This window comes from Anolis sagrei, chromosome 2 (assembly GCF_037176765.1).
Source record: "Anolis sagrei isolate rAnoSag1 chromosome 2, rAnoSag1.mat, whole genome shotgun sequence".
NCBI lineage: Eukaryota > Metazoa > Chordata > Lepidosauria > Squamata > Dactyloidae > Anolis > Anolis sagrei.
In genome coordinates, this window is record NC_090022.1 from 8,029,147 (window position 1) to 8,044,743 (window position 15,597).

The 15,597-nt window shown below is 45.0% G+C and overlaps 1 pseudogene; it reads right to left on the bottom strand.

Moving 5' to 3' along the window:
- LOC132765304 (zinc finger protein 585B-like) overlaps nucleotides 1-15,597 on the bottom strand; it is a 46,922-nt pseudogene continuing 31,325 nt past the window's right edge.

Below are 15,597 nucleotides of genomic sequence, written 5' to 3' on the forward strand. Positions count from 1 at the left end.
TGAGGTTTGTATTGCTTTTATTGTTTTAATTGCTTTTACGAGTTTTATGGTTGTTTTGCCGATAATAATTATTGCTTATGTTAATTGTCATCATTGCTATAATTGCTATCGTTAACTGATGTTGTGTTTTTGGCTGTCATGTAATGCGGGCATCGAATTGTGCCTTGCTTGTGTAAGCCGCCCTGAGTCCCCTCTGGGGTGAGAAGGGCGGGGTATAAGCGACAGTAATAAATAAATTGTTGGGACTCAGCAGTGGTTCTCAACCCAGGTGTTTTGGCCTACAACAATCAGAAATCCCTTCAGTTTACCAGCTGTTAGGATTTCTGGGAGTTGAAGGCCAGAACATCTGGGGACCCACAGGTTGAGAATTTAACTAAGACCTCCCTGGGTGAATTCTCATACTGGGTTTTTGTCTTTTTAGAGAAGTGGTTTTCAATCTATGGATCGCGACCCCTTTCGGGTGACACAACCCTTTCATAAGGGTCACTCAAGACCATTGGAAAACACATGTCTACAGCATCCACAGTCTACAACTTCCTCAAGAGCGAGGAGCACCACCACCAGCAGCAGAAGAAGGCTGTTAGTGGCGGATAAGCGCTGGTGGGGTCCCCTCCTCTGCCCTCTCCGCTCCTCCTGAGGCCAGGTACCAGGGCACCGAGCTTGCCAGGCGGACTGGGCTGCTCCTGCGGTGACAGGTGGCCCCGCCAAGTCCCCAGGTGGCATGCAAGGTGGCCTTGGCGGTGCTGGTGAAGCCACCACTTCATTAAGAGTGTCCCTGCTTCCAGGAGCAGCCACTCAATAAGTTCTGGTACACACACCTGGGCGCCACTGCTGGCACTGGGCCTGGCCCAGGATTGCACCTGCTTGGAGCGGGCCCATCCCAGCATGCTCCAGCACATCCTCACCACTAGCCCTGGCAACGTGACACCAACAGCACATAATTACAGTTATGACGTAGCAACGAATATAATTTTATGGTTGGGGGTCACCAGAACATGAGGAACTGTATTAAAGGGTTGTGGCATCAGGAAGGTTGGAAACAACTGCTTTAGAGTATTAGATAATTTAATTACGACACATCTGGCTAAATTTTCACACTGTTGCCATTCATCTTCAGCGTCTGAAAGCCTCAGAAAGATGAACATCTGGGACCACTCCAGCTATCCCATTAATTAAGAAACTTTCTACCTACCAATTCTGTGAAGAATTAGAACAACACTGATTCTTCATGTATTCTACAAGGGTTGAATGAAAAGTAATGCCTCCACCTTTGTTACTTGGGTTTGGATGGGAATATTTTAATAACTCAAATGCAGAAATAATCCTTAGAATTATTTCTGTGCGCTTTAACTACTACTATTCACTTTTCCACATAATCACCAGACAATTGGATATATTTCTGCCAACTATGAACAAGTTTTATGAAGCCGTCATGGAAGAAGTCGACACTCTGTTTCCGCAACCAGCGTCTCACAGTTCTCTCAACGTCTTCATCAGAAGCATAATGATGTCCCCGCAGATCTTATTTCGTTATCGGGAACAGAAATGCCGATTGTGCTTGATATTTCTCTCTGAGTGATACGACGATCGTCCAGAATCAAATTGTCAACCTTTTGCTTGTGAAACTCTGTGGTTGCTGTCACAGGACGTCCAACTCTTTGTTTGTCACGCAAGTCAGATGTTCCCACCTCAACATCTTTAAACTTGCTCACCCAACGACGCACAGTACTCACATCAACACAATCACCATAAACAGCTTGCATTCTCTGATGAATCTCCTTTGGGGTGACACCTTCTGCTGTCAAGAATTCAATGACTGCACGTTGCCATGTATAAATATGTGAGAGGAAGTCACAGGGAGGAGGGAGAAAGCTTGTTTTCTGCTTCCCTGGAGACTAGGACACGGAACAATGGCTTCAAACTACAAGAAAGGAGATTCTATCTGAATATGAGGAAGAACTTCCTGACTGTGAGAGCCGTTCAGCAGTGGAACTCTCTGCCCCAGAATGTGGTGGAAGCTCCTTCTTTGGAGGCTTTTAAACAGAGGCTGGGTGGCCATCTGTCAGAGGTGCTTTGAATGCAATATTCCTGCTTCTTGGCAGGGGGTTGGACTGGATGGTCCATGAGGTCTCTTCCCACTCTGCTCTCGACCCCACCTTTATCACAAATGAGACTGGAGGGGACGAGGGACAGGGCCTTCTCGGTGGTGGCCCCTCGCTTGTGGAACGGACTCCCCGGGGAAATTAGGTCATCAACATCCCTTCTCCCTTTCAGAAGGAAGTTAAAAACCTGGATATGGGACCAGGCCTTTGGGTAAGCTGGCGGATGGATAAAAGACAATGACGACCAGAGTAGGAAAGGACGATGATAATGCTGGATGGATTATGGATTTATGAATTGATGAACGTTGACCACAAGATGATTTTATTGCTGCTATTGTATTAATTTGATTGTTTTAATTAGTTATAACTGTTGTTGTTATATTGTATTTTGTATATTGTATTTTGTGAACTGTTGGGCATCGAATTGTGCCTTTTGTAAGCCGCCCTGAGTCCCCCCTAGGGGGTTGAGAAGGGCGGGGTAGAAGCACTCAAAATAATAATAATAATGATTCTATTATTCTATTGACCGACCTTCTGCACAGGGTTCCATACTTCGCACTTTAACAATACAACCATTCAATGCTAAGGCTTCCTGTAAAATGGAACTGTAGAGGAGAGTCTACTGAACAAGCTAGTACCTGCCGCATACCAGTACTGCCATCTGTTGAGGAGTTATGAAGGTGGAGGCATTACTTTTCATTCAACCCTCATAGCAAACATTATACTGGCGATGTGTTTGTAGCCTTTTTCTACATGTGTCCTCCTCCCATGACTCTGTCCAAGCTCTAAGGGCCAAAATGGAAAAAGAAAGTGTTTCTCCTCTCCATAAATTATTTGGAGATGAGCTTTTTCCTCATCTAAAACTTTTTTTCTCATTCTTAAAACATTTATGCCATTTCTCCCCTATTAAAATTAATGTGTTCCATGATGGTTGGCTCCTCCCTGAAAACCTTGACATAGTCCTGGAATTCAAATGGATTTTTCTCTATGTGCAGAGATCGGGGAAAAGAAGAGAGACGTGGCTTTGGCTTCTGACTCAGATTTCCACCTGCAAAATAATTGTTCTGACTGAAACTACTCACACATTCCTGGCACTGAAATGATGCCTCCCCTGTATGAGTCAACTGATGGATAGCAACGTGTCCCTTCTGAATGAAACTCTTCCCGCACTCCCGGCATTGAAAGGGTTTCTCTCCAACATGATCCAACTGGTGAGCAGTGAGGTAGCTTTTCCGACTGAAGGTCTTTCCACACTCGAGGCATTTGAATGGTTTCTCGCCGGTGTGAGTTAACTGGTGACGAGTGAAGTTGGACTTCCAACTGAAGCTTTTCCCACATTCCAGGCACTGAAACGGTTTCTCTTCTGTGTGAGTTGCTTGATGATCTGCGAGGCTCTTCTTCCAACTGAAGCTTTTCCCACATTCCTGGCATTTAAAGGGTTTCTCCGCTGCGTGAGAGCTCTGGTGCTCCATAAGACTCTTCTGGCAAACGAAGGTTTTCCCGCACTCTGGGCATTTATAGGGTTGCTCCGTCACGTGAGAGGCTTGGTGTTTGGCGAGGCTCTTCTTCCAAACGAATGTTTTCCCGCACTCCAGGCACTGAAAGGGGTGATCAGCTGCATGAGTTGTTCGGTGGTCCGCAAGGCTTTGCTTCAACCGGAAACTTTTCCCACACTCGGGGCATTTAAACGGCTTCTCTGCCGTGTGAGTCAACTGGTGACGAGTGTAATTCGACTTCCAACCAAAGCCTTTCCCGCACTGCAAGCATATAAAGGGCTTCTCCATGGTGTGAGTCGTTCGATGCGAAACCAGGTGGGCATTGCGGCTGAAGATTTTCCCACACTCCAAGCACTTGAAGGACTTCTCCCCGGTGTGGGTTGCTTGGTGACTGATGAGGTGTTCTCTCCGACTGAATTTCCTCCCACAATCCCGGCACGGAAATGGCTTCTCCTCTGTGTGCGTGGCCTCATGAAGCACCAGGCTCATCTTCCACATGAAGCTCTTCCCACACTCCAAACACTTAAATTGTTTCCCCATCGGTAACGGTTTTGGATGAGAAGAGAACACATTATGTGTTCTTGGACTGAATTTTTGTCCAGACTCCAAGAAATTGTAAAGTTTCTCATAGCCCTTGTAATCCAAGTTCTTCTCTCTTGATTGAAGGCTTCCATTCACACTGAGGTCCTCCAAATATTCGAGGTAAGGACCTTTATTCTTTCCATCTCCTATTTCTTCCTGGTCAGAGATTTCATAGATATCCCCAGTCTGAGAAAGAGAAGCCTTGTTCTTCATGTTCTCCTGAGTGTCCAAACACATCCTTGGTTCTCCTTCATTCTCATTTGCCAGCCCATCACCTTGAAAAGAGAGAAACAACAAGTCAATGGAGAAACAGAAGCCCTGGCAGACCATGCAAAGAGAATCTCCAAACTCTGCCTCCTACAAGATGAACTGAACCACCTCAACTGGGCTCTAAAGGCCAATGGAGACTCCACCACAGACATCAGAAGAGCTGCAAGACCAGGAACAAGCCACAAGAGTCAAGACCAAGATCCACATCTTACCATACATCTTACTATACATCAAAGAGAACAAGCCCTATGAGGAGCGGCTTAAAGAGTTGAGCATGTTTATTTATTTTTTAATTTCAAATGTTTATACCCTGCCCTTCTCTACCTCCGAAGGGGGACTCAGGGCGGCTTACAGCTGGCAACAATTTGATGCTCCCCATATACAACAGATAAAACAACAGTTACATAATAAATAAAACATTAAAATTAGATTAAAAACCATTTAAAACAGTGCAAATTGTTGGTCTATTTAGCCTGAAGAAGGGAAGACTGAAAGAGGACATGATAGCCATGTAGAAATATGTCAGATGAAGCCACAGGGAGGAGAAAGCTTGTTTTCTGCTTCCCTGGAGACTTGGACGCAATGGAACAATGGCTTCAAACTACAAGAAAGGAGATTCCACCTGAACATTAGGAAGAACTTTCTGACTGTGAGAGTTGTTCAGCAGTGGAACTCTCTTCCCCGGAGTGTGGTGGAGGCTCCCTCTTTGGAGACTTTTAAACAGAGGCTGGATGGCCATCTGTTGGGGATGCTTTGAATGCAATTTCCCTGCTTCTTGACAGACTGGGGTCGGACTGGATGGCCCACGAGGTCTCTTCCAACTCGATGTTTCTATGATTCTAAGGGAACCACTGACCGCGTAGGGAAGCTGAGGAAGAAACAGAACCACTATCTACAGACCCACTAAGAAAATCCAGCAAAAGATATGAGGGATCCTCTAACCACGGCAGGAGTCTATCGTATACCCCGTAGCTGTGGACAAGTCTATATAGGAACCACCAAACACAGTATGCTCTCCTGACATTTAACCCAAATCTAAGGCAGGTATCCCCAGAGGTTATGTCATAGAATCATAGAATCATAGAGTTGGAAGAGACCTCATGGGCCATCCAATCCAACCCCATTCTGCCAAGAAGCAGGACAATCTACAAAGAGATCAACCTAGAGAACGAGGGAGACTCACCCAAAGAAGCCACGATTGCCAGGTTCTCCTCAATTACTTCCCCATAGAGGGCCCTTTGGCCCGGATCCAGCAGGGCCCACTCCTCCTCACTGAAATACACAGCCACCTCCTCCAAGGTTACCTGGGAGAAGAGTCAAAATTATTGGGTGGGTGGGCTTATTAACAAAAGACCCTTCTCATAAACATATAGCACAGTAACTTATTAGAAGCATCATGACTCCGCACCGGTAGCCAAAAGTGAAGAAAAACACACAGACCAATGTTATCTCTTCCATAGAAGGCTTTTCTTTGTAGCAAAACAATATAGTTGCACTATTTACTAGAACATGGTTTCCATAACACAAATAAAGTTCTTTATACTCCCTTCTTTGCTTCCACGCTGGGCTTCTTTCTCATGCAGATAAACAGCTTCATTCTCACAGAGCCCCCACTCACAATGAACTTACACAGCAGCTTCACACAGTAGTTTTACACACAGCAGCCTTCAAATACCGAGGCCTACATCACACTGAGGCCTCTCTCAGGCCTTGGCTTTCTCTCACAATGAGGCCTCCCTCAGACTGAGGCCTCTCACATAGAGAAAAGAGATTCAAAGATGGGCTCAAAGCCAACCTTAAAATCTCTGGCATAGACACTGAGAACTGAGAAGCTCTGGCCCTTGAGCGCTACAGCTGGAGGTCAGCTGTGACCAGCAGTGCCTCTCTCAGATTGAGGCCTTTCTCCCACTGAGGCTTTCCACACTGAGAGCTCTCTCAGACTGAGGCAAACTAAGCTACAGGCACACCTGCTTAAATTGAATTGCAAGGGCTAGAGGAATTAACCAGGAATACTGACAGTGGGAACAGGACCTTGCTTATGGTCTGTTTCTTTTATTCCTGAGGAAGGCTAGGCCAAGGTTGTTTGGCTAAATTCCAGAAAGTGGGAATTTGGTTTGGAATTATCATCAGAGATTAGTTTCCTGAGATAATCTCCTGTTTGTTAACTCCAGATTTGAACCCAGTACCCATCTAAGAATTGTACATCAAACGTAACCAAGAGCTTTTGTGACATTCACTTACAGAAACCATTACGCATTTGTTTAAGAGTTTAAGCCTGTTAAATAAATGTTTTATTATAGTTAATACACTACAACAGCCTGTGTGTGAACGTCATTGGTATTTAAACCCTCTGAGGACAATAAACACTATAGTAACACAGAAGGGTGTTACTAAGTATCCTTTCCACACCTATAACTCAGCCTGAATACTAAACAATAAGGTGGCAGCGTATCCCAATTGAAGAAACATTTCAGGCTTAATTCAAATATACATTCAGTTATCCCCTTCTTGTGATATTCCTTATAATTGGGGGCATAGCGGTGTGATCCTTTCTTGGGATAATCCTTATACAGGGCCTTCTCCTTGGTGGCCCCTTGGCTATGGAATTCCCTTCCAAATGAGATCAGATCTCCTCCATCACTCCTGACCTTCCGGAAAAAAGTGAAATCCTGGCTATGGGATCAAGCGTTCATGGACTAGACTGACATGCTGGCAAAGATACTGTTTTAATAGACTATGATGGACTGCTTTTATGATGACAGCTTAAATCGGCGAACTGTTTTAATGTTTTTACACTGTTTTTATAATATTTATAATATGTATATTGATGATTGTTTTACTCTGTTGTTGGCACCGTGCTGTGCCAGTTGGCAGCCGCCCTGAGTCCCTCTGCGGAGGTTGAGATAGGACGGGATACAAATGCCCTAAATCTGTATAAATAAAAATGTAATGTTCGTTTGTGGATTGACATAACTCAAAAACCACTGGACGAATTGACACCAAATTTGAACACAAAACACCTATCAGGGCAACGAGCGGCCATCACTCATAAAAACAATGAAAAACACAGCGGAAGGGACTTAAAAAGCCAAAAACCAAAAATTACATTACAACGTATGCGCAAAACCACATATATACACATATTACACACACATATATACACACACAAAACACATATACACAGACTGGGCCACAGCAACACGTGCTTAACTCACATTTTTGTAATTAAAAATACCTAGTCAATATTTAATATTTCTGACAAAAATAACTAACAATCAGAACAAACTACTAGGCAGGTTGGGAGCTGTTCAACATGGTTCAACATGGTTCAATTCACCACCAAGGAAGTCTGCTGATGGGCAAACATGATGCAGGAAAAGAAGAAGGCAGATAGATTCATTCAGGCAGGGGAAGAGAAGGGGAAGGGGCACCCCACCTGCCCTCTTCTTGGCCCTTCGGGGATCCTGCTCAATGCTTACCTGATCCAGGCTCTCAGGAGGTGTTCTCAAACCATTGGAATGAAGAGCTGAGCCCCTACCTCTTGATCTAGGTAGTCTTTCATTTCCTGGAGGGACACAAACAACAACAAAAAAACATTTGCCATTCCCTCTCTTTCTAAACCAGGCATAGGTAAACTTCGACTCTCCGTCCAGGTGTTTTGGACTTCAGCTCCCACAATTCCTAACAGCCTACCAGAAGTTGGTCCATGTTGGAGCATGCAAGGAATCTCTGTGGGGGGGTGTGTGTGTGTGTGTGAACTGTAAAATAAGGTGCATGCAGCTAATTGGTTGGGCAATGCCCGCAGAACAGGCTGAGCCTGGGACTTTTGGATACTGTTACATTTTTGTCCAGGCTTGAGCTATGTTTGTGCAGGGAGAGAGAGTTTGAAGAGAAGCACAGAGAGAGATAGAGTTTGGTGTGTGCTCTCGCTTCATGAACGGCTGAAGGAGTTTATCCACATGGATAAATGAAAGACCATTTTAAACCTCTCATTTAAATCACATTTTATCAGTTATGATAAAATTTACCAGATTTATTTATTTACTTACTTGCAACATTTATATGCCGCCCTTCTCACCCTGAGGGGGACTCAGAGCGGCTTACAAGATATTATTTATTTATTTAGGGCTTTTCTATCCCGTTCTTTCTCAACCTCCGCAGAGGGACTCAGGACGGCACCCCATGGCGCCCACATCAAAACATAAATATACAATTAACAGCAATATAATAATAACAACAATATAGAACAGTATAAACAGTATAAAACTGTATAAACAATATAAAAACAGACAACAAATAGTCAGTGGTTTAAATCAAGATATATATACATATAATATACAATACTATTAGTATAGTACAATATCAGTATTATATATTACTATATTGTACTGTACCATTATATTGTAATATTATGAGTAATATGACATGTAATATAAATTATATAATTATAATATCATAATAATATATAATATCATATTATTATTACTATTATATTGCATTATATTATAATATTATAACTATTACAATCTCCTCACTTATTTTAGGTGCACCGAGGAAAGGAAAAACAAAGTAAAGATGTATTGTCGAAGGCTTTCATGGCTGGAATCACTAGGTTCTTGTGGGTTTTTTTGGGCTATATGGCCATGTTCTCGAGGCATTCTCTCTTGACGTTTCGCCTGCATCTATGGCAAGCATCCTCACTACCTCTGAGGATGCTTGCCACAGATGCAGGCGAAACGTCAGGAGAGAATGCCTCGAGAACATGGCCATATAGCCCGAAAAAACCCACAAGAACCTAACAAAGTAAAGCATGCCACCTTTTATTCTTACCCAAAATGGTGGGATGTGTGCTATTTCCTTGGGTCATCTCCACAGCTGGCACTCCTTGTCCAGAGTATGAGTGACACTTCTCTGCCTCCTGAATGTCAGTGACCTCTTTCAGAAATGCCTCCTGCAACATAAAGATCAACAATAGTTACTGAGAAAGTAATTAGAAAAGGAATGACAGAAAAAGACTGCAAGAGTGAAAGCGTTGGGGTTGTTCTTGTTTTGATGGTTTCCAGAAACAAACTGGAACTAATTTTTATAATATTTCGGCAAGTGCCAGAATATCACAATAAAGAAGAGGAGGAAATAGAGACCATGGCAAAAAAACACTGTCAGTTTAATCCTTCTTGAATTCCCCCAAAGCTCTGAAAAAATTAGAACAGTTCTATGAAGATGAAGATTTGAAAAACCTTTTGGAAAATGGAAATCTTCACCCTGGTCATTCCACAGATATATAAACTTATTTTCCTAGTTCCAACAGACCTCACTACCTCTGAGGATGCTTGCCATAGATGCAGGCAAAACGTCATGAGAGAATGCCTCTAGACCATGGCCATATAGCCCGGAAAAACCTACAACAACCCAGTGATTCCGGCCATGAAAGACTTCGACAATACATAGTTACAGTTTGAGTTTATAAACTGTGTTCATGTTGTCGATTATATATGTCTATATTTTGTTTACCTTTTTACACACCGGGTTGTTCTGTGTTAAATGCTCTTCCAGTGTCTCCTCTTGGGCCCGACTCAAGAGGAAGCCTTCAGCCAAGGCCACGGCCTGTGAACTGGTCTCTGCCCCACATTCCCTCACCCAGCGCTCCATCTCTGGGGGCAGGATGCTCAGGAACTGCTCCAGAATCACCAGGTCCAGCATCTCCGCCTTGGAGTGTCGCTGGGGCTTCAGCCACAGGCAGCAGAGGGAGTGGAGGCGGCTGCAGGCCTCTCGAGGCCCCAAGGCCTCCTCATAGTGGTAACTTCTGAAGTGCTGGCCTTGTAACTCTGAATCGAGCCCTTCCTTCCCTTGGTCCTTCTGCCCAGCTCCTCTGCTCTCACTCTCAACAGGAGGGCAGCTTTTCCTTGATTCTTCCCTTTCCATCGATGAGTGTTGCTTTGAAACAACAACCAGGTCAGACGAAGTCGTTTTTTTCTTTTCTGCCACGTTCTCTCGCAGGCAAAAGACTGGCCACATGACTGGGAATTGCCAAACCCTACAAAGAAAGCAAGATGTTGCATGAAGAACCGACCATGAACCTTAGGTAAAGGACCAAATTCCAGCTGGAAACTGACTCTTTTGTTTCTGAACAGAATAAAATCACTTTGACTCACAGAGGTCAGGAGTTGTCTCTAGGGTGGAGGGGACTTCCTTTTCCTTCCAAATCACAGAACCCATACAGAATGTGGAATGCGGCACTTATTCTCAAAATACAAAACTAAAACCCGGATTGCTGTGAGTTTTCCAGGCTGTCTGGCTATGTTCTGGAAGCATTCTTTCCTGACATTTCACCCACATCTTGGGCAGGCATGCTCAGAGGTTGTGAGGTCTGTTGGAAACTGGGCAAGTGGGGTTTATATATCTGTGGAACAATGTCCAGGATGGGATTTCTTTGTTCCCTACAGTTCAAAGAGATAACCAGGTATATCAGTCTAACAGCTGAGAAACCTAAATTGCCTTGCATGAATACTAGTGGATATTTACTGTTTGATTTTATGCTGCTGTGTTGTTTACTTATATTGGTTTTGCATCTTATGTAATTTATTTTTGTTGTGTTTTTATGTTTATATTGTGTTTTACTGTACTGATGGGCACGGCCTTATGTAAGCCGCCCCAAGTCCCCTTGGGGGAGATGGAGGCGGGATAAATTATTATTATTATTATTATTATTATTATTATTCACTAGGAAGACTGACTCAAACAAGTTTTTAACTCTTCTCAGGAAGATCATACTTTACAAAAAAGTTACGATCTCTATCAAGGTCATGCCTTTTCAAAAGGTTATGATTATTCCAAGTAGTGTGGATGCCAATTAATCTCCAAAAGGGTCATGCTTTCAAATATAAATAATGGAGATGCCTTGTTTTCCCAATAGCCCCGGAGAATAGGACTCAATGGAGCCATGGGTTCAAATTAAAGGAAAGGAGATTCCACCTGAACATTAGGGAGAACTTCCTAGCTGTGAGAAAGAGCTGTTCAACAGTGGAACTCTCTGCCTCAGAGTCTGGTGGAAGCTCCTTCCTTGGAGGCTGTTAAACAGAGGCTGCATGGCCATCTGTTGGGGGTGCTTTGAACGCGATTGTGCTGCTTCTTGGCAGAATGGGATTGGATTGGATGACCCATGAGGTCTCTTCCAACTCAATGATTCTATGACCTCACAATCTCTGAGGATGCCTGCCATAGATGTAGGTGAAACGTCAGGAGAGCATGTTGTATCTATCAGGGATACTTTGATTGTACTTTTCCTGCATGGCAGGGGGTTGGACTAGATGGCGCACAAGGTCTTTCGTAACTATTATTCTATGATGCAATGGAAAACTTTCTTATGATAAGAGCTGTTCAACAGTGGGACGTGCTGCTGCTTGAGTGGGCAGCGGAGTCTCCTTCTCTGAGGTTTTTAAGCAGAGGCTGGATGACCACCTGTAAATAATGCTTTGGTTGGGTATTTGGTTGGACTGGATGGAGCTTCGGGTCCCTTCCAACTTCATGATTCTATAACCAACGGAGTAGCCCAAAAACAACATTCTGCCCGACAGGATGGCTCCACCTTCAAACACCCACCCCATTCTGTCAAGAGAAGATGGGTGGATTGAGAGCTAGAACTCACCCAAGGGCTGAGAAAAGCGGTATATAAATGGAGTAAATAAATAAACAAATAGAACTTACTGCATTCCTGGAGACAGAAGAGTATTCTGCTGCATAGCTGAGGCAGCAAAGCCTCCCTGAAGGACCAATTATGACGTTTTCCTTCAGGTAGCAAGATGTTTAACCATCCAATTTAAGCCAGACGCTGGCCTGTTTCTCTGTACAGGAGACAAAGCCCAGGAGTCAATAGACAGAAAGAAAAGAAAACATTGGATTGCTTGAGTTTTGAGTGGCCATGTTCCAGTAGCATTCTCTCCTGACGTTTCACCTGCATCTGTGGCTGGCATCTTCCAAGGCCCGTTTGGGTTGAGGCAAGTGGAGTGTCTATATGCCTGTGGAATGTCTATACACCTGTGGATATTTGGGGGAGGGACTTCTCTCCATCTCATTGCCCTTGTGGGAATGCAAGAAAGGGCCTTCTCTGTGGCTGCTCCCTCATAGGGAACTCCCTTGCTAGGGAAGCTAGCCAACTTCTTCTTCCAGAAAGCTTTGGGGAATATATTAGCCTTTGGGCAGTAGAAGTAAACGTATGCAGCATTTCAGAAAGACAATGACTGGAATGGCAATTTGACAGAATGAGACTGTTTTATTGTTTTATTGCTTGTGGATGTATTGTTTTTAACTTGATTTATGTCTAATTGTAGTGTATAATTGTAATTGTTTGCACTGGCATTGAATTTTGCTATTACCTATGTGTAAACCGCTTTGAGTCCCCCTCGGGGTAAGAAAAGCGGTATACAAATACTGTAAATAAATAAATAATAAATAAATACATTATTTTACTAGTGTGCTTTTTCACACACTGAAAAGCTTCTCTTGTTTTATATTATTGTTATTCTAATATGGATAATAATAATAGTAATAATAATACTTTATTTATACCCCGCCACCATCTCCCCAAGGGACTCGGAGCGGCTTCCATGAGGCCAAGCCCAACAACACATCAAAAACAACAAGCAATAATAAAAACAACAAGCAATAAACAAAAAATTCAAACTACAGGAAAAGGATTCCACCTGAACATTAGGAAGAACTTCCTGACTGTAAGAGTTATCATAAACGTGGAACTCTCTGCCCCGGAGTGTGGTGGAAGCTCCTTCCTTGGAGGCTTTTAAACAAAGGCTGGATGGCCATCTGTCTGGGGTGCTTTGATTGTGCTTTTCCCGTATGGCAGGGGTTGGACTAGGTGTACAATGGGGCCTTTTCCAACTCTAGTATTCTAATGCTGGTTTTTGTCTAATGTGGTTTTTAACTCTGAATTTGTTTTAATGGTATTTAACTGGGAATTTTAAAAATACTGTTTATATTTAACCTTGTTTCAATGTCTTCCTGGACTCAAGCGCCTGTAACCTTGGGAAAGTCTGATTTGGCCACAGTAGTCCAGACTCTTGTTACATTTCATTTAGACTACTGCAACGCACTCTATGTGGGGTTGCCTCCGAAGACTCCCACAATTCCTAACAGCCCCTGGACCAACTTGGGCCTTCCCTCCAGGTGTTTTGGACTCCAACTCCCACAATTCCTAGCAGCCCCTGGGCCAACTTGGGCCTTCCCTCCAGGTGTTTTGGACTCCAACTCCCACAATTCCTAACAGCCACTGGGCCAACTTGGGCCTTCCCTCCAGGGGTTTTGGACTCCAACTCCCACAATTTCTAACAGCCCCTGGGCCGACTTGGGCCTTCCCTCCAGGTGTTTTGGACTCCATCTCCCACAATTCCTAACAGCCCCCGGGCCAACTTGGGTCTTCCCTCCAGGTGTTTTGGACCAACTCCCACAATTCCTAACAGCCCCTGGACCAACTTGGGCCTTCCCTCCAGGTGTTTTGGACTCCAACTCCCACAATTCCTAGCAGCCCCTGGGCCAACTTGGGCCTTCCCTCCAGGTGTTTTGGACTCCAACTCCCACAATTCCTAACAGCCACTGGGCCAACTTGGGCCTTCCCTCCAGGGGTTTTGGACTCCAACTCCCACAATTCCTAACAGCCACTGGGCCAACTTGGGCCTTCCCTCCAGGGGTTTTGGACTCCAACTGCCACAATTCCTAACAGCCCCTGGGCCGACTTGGGCCTTCCCTCCAGGTGTTTTGGACTCCATCTCCCACAATTCCTAACAGCCCCCGGGCCAACTTGGGTCTTCCCTCCAGGTGTTTTGGACCAACTCCCACAATTCCTAACAGCCCCTGGACCAACTTGGGCCTTCCCTCCAGGTGTTTTGGACTCCAACTCCCACAATTCCTAACAGCCCCTGGGCCAACTTGGGCCTTCCCTCCAGGTGTTCTGGACTCCAACTCCCACAATTCCTAACAGCCACTGGGCCAACTTGGGCCTTCCCTCCAGGGGTTTTGGACTATAACTCCAACAATTCCTAACAGTCCCTGGACCAACTTGGGCCTTCCTTCCAGGTGTTCTGGACTCCAACTCCCACAATTCCTAACAGCCACTGGGCCAACTTGGGCCTTCCCTCCAGGGGTTTTGGACTCCAACTCCCACAATTCCTAACAGCCTACCGGCTGTTAGGAATTGTGGGAGTTGTAGTCCAAAACCCCTGGAGAGAAGGCCCAAGCCTGTTTTGCCCCATTCATTCCCACCCTCCAGCCCTCCTTCCCCCAATCCCCTTCCAGTGGAGCCCCTCCTAATCCCAAACACATCCCCATTTGGGCCCCTTCCTCCCTCCCTTCCCAGCCTCACTCTTAACATGCCCAGAGGAACAGCTTGGAGGACCTCCACTCACCCTCCTCTCCCAGCAATGCACTGGCCGGAAGGGGAAGGGCCTTGTAAACTCCACTTCCTGCCTCTCTAGGAAGCCTCACCCCTATGGCAGTCAGGCAATAACAAAGGGGAGGAGCCTATGGCCAGAAGGAATGAATGAAAGGCAGGGCCCGCTGCTGAGAAGAGGAGATGCTGGGTCCTAAAGCCCGCCCTATTTATTTATTTACTTATTCCCTTCTTCTCTGGTGGAATCCTTCTGGGTTGGTTTTAATCCTTCCAGAAACCAAGCAGGAGAACTGGGTAGCTGTGAGTTTTCAGGGCTGTCACAGCCATGTTCCAGTAGCATTCTCTCCTGGAGTTTTGCCTGCATCTGTGGCAAGCCTCTGCAGAAGTGAGTTTTCCAGGCTGCATGGCCACCTTCCAGCAGCATTCTCTCCTGACGTTTCGCCTGCATCTATGTCTGGCATCCTCATAAGTTCTCAGCAGCATTCTCTCCTGACGTTTCTCCTGCATCTATGTCTGGCATCCTCATAAGTTCTCAGCAGCACTCTCTCCCGGCGTTTCGCCTGCATCTATGTCTGGCATCCTCATAAGTTCTCAGCAGCACTCTCTCCTGACGTTTCGCCTGCATCTATGTCTGGCATCCTCATAAGTTCTCAGCAGCATTCTCTCCTGACGTTTCGCCTGCATCTATGTCTGGCATCCGCAAAAGTTCTCAGCAGCATTCTCTCCTGGCGTTTCGCCTGCATCTATGTCT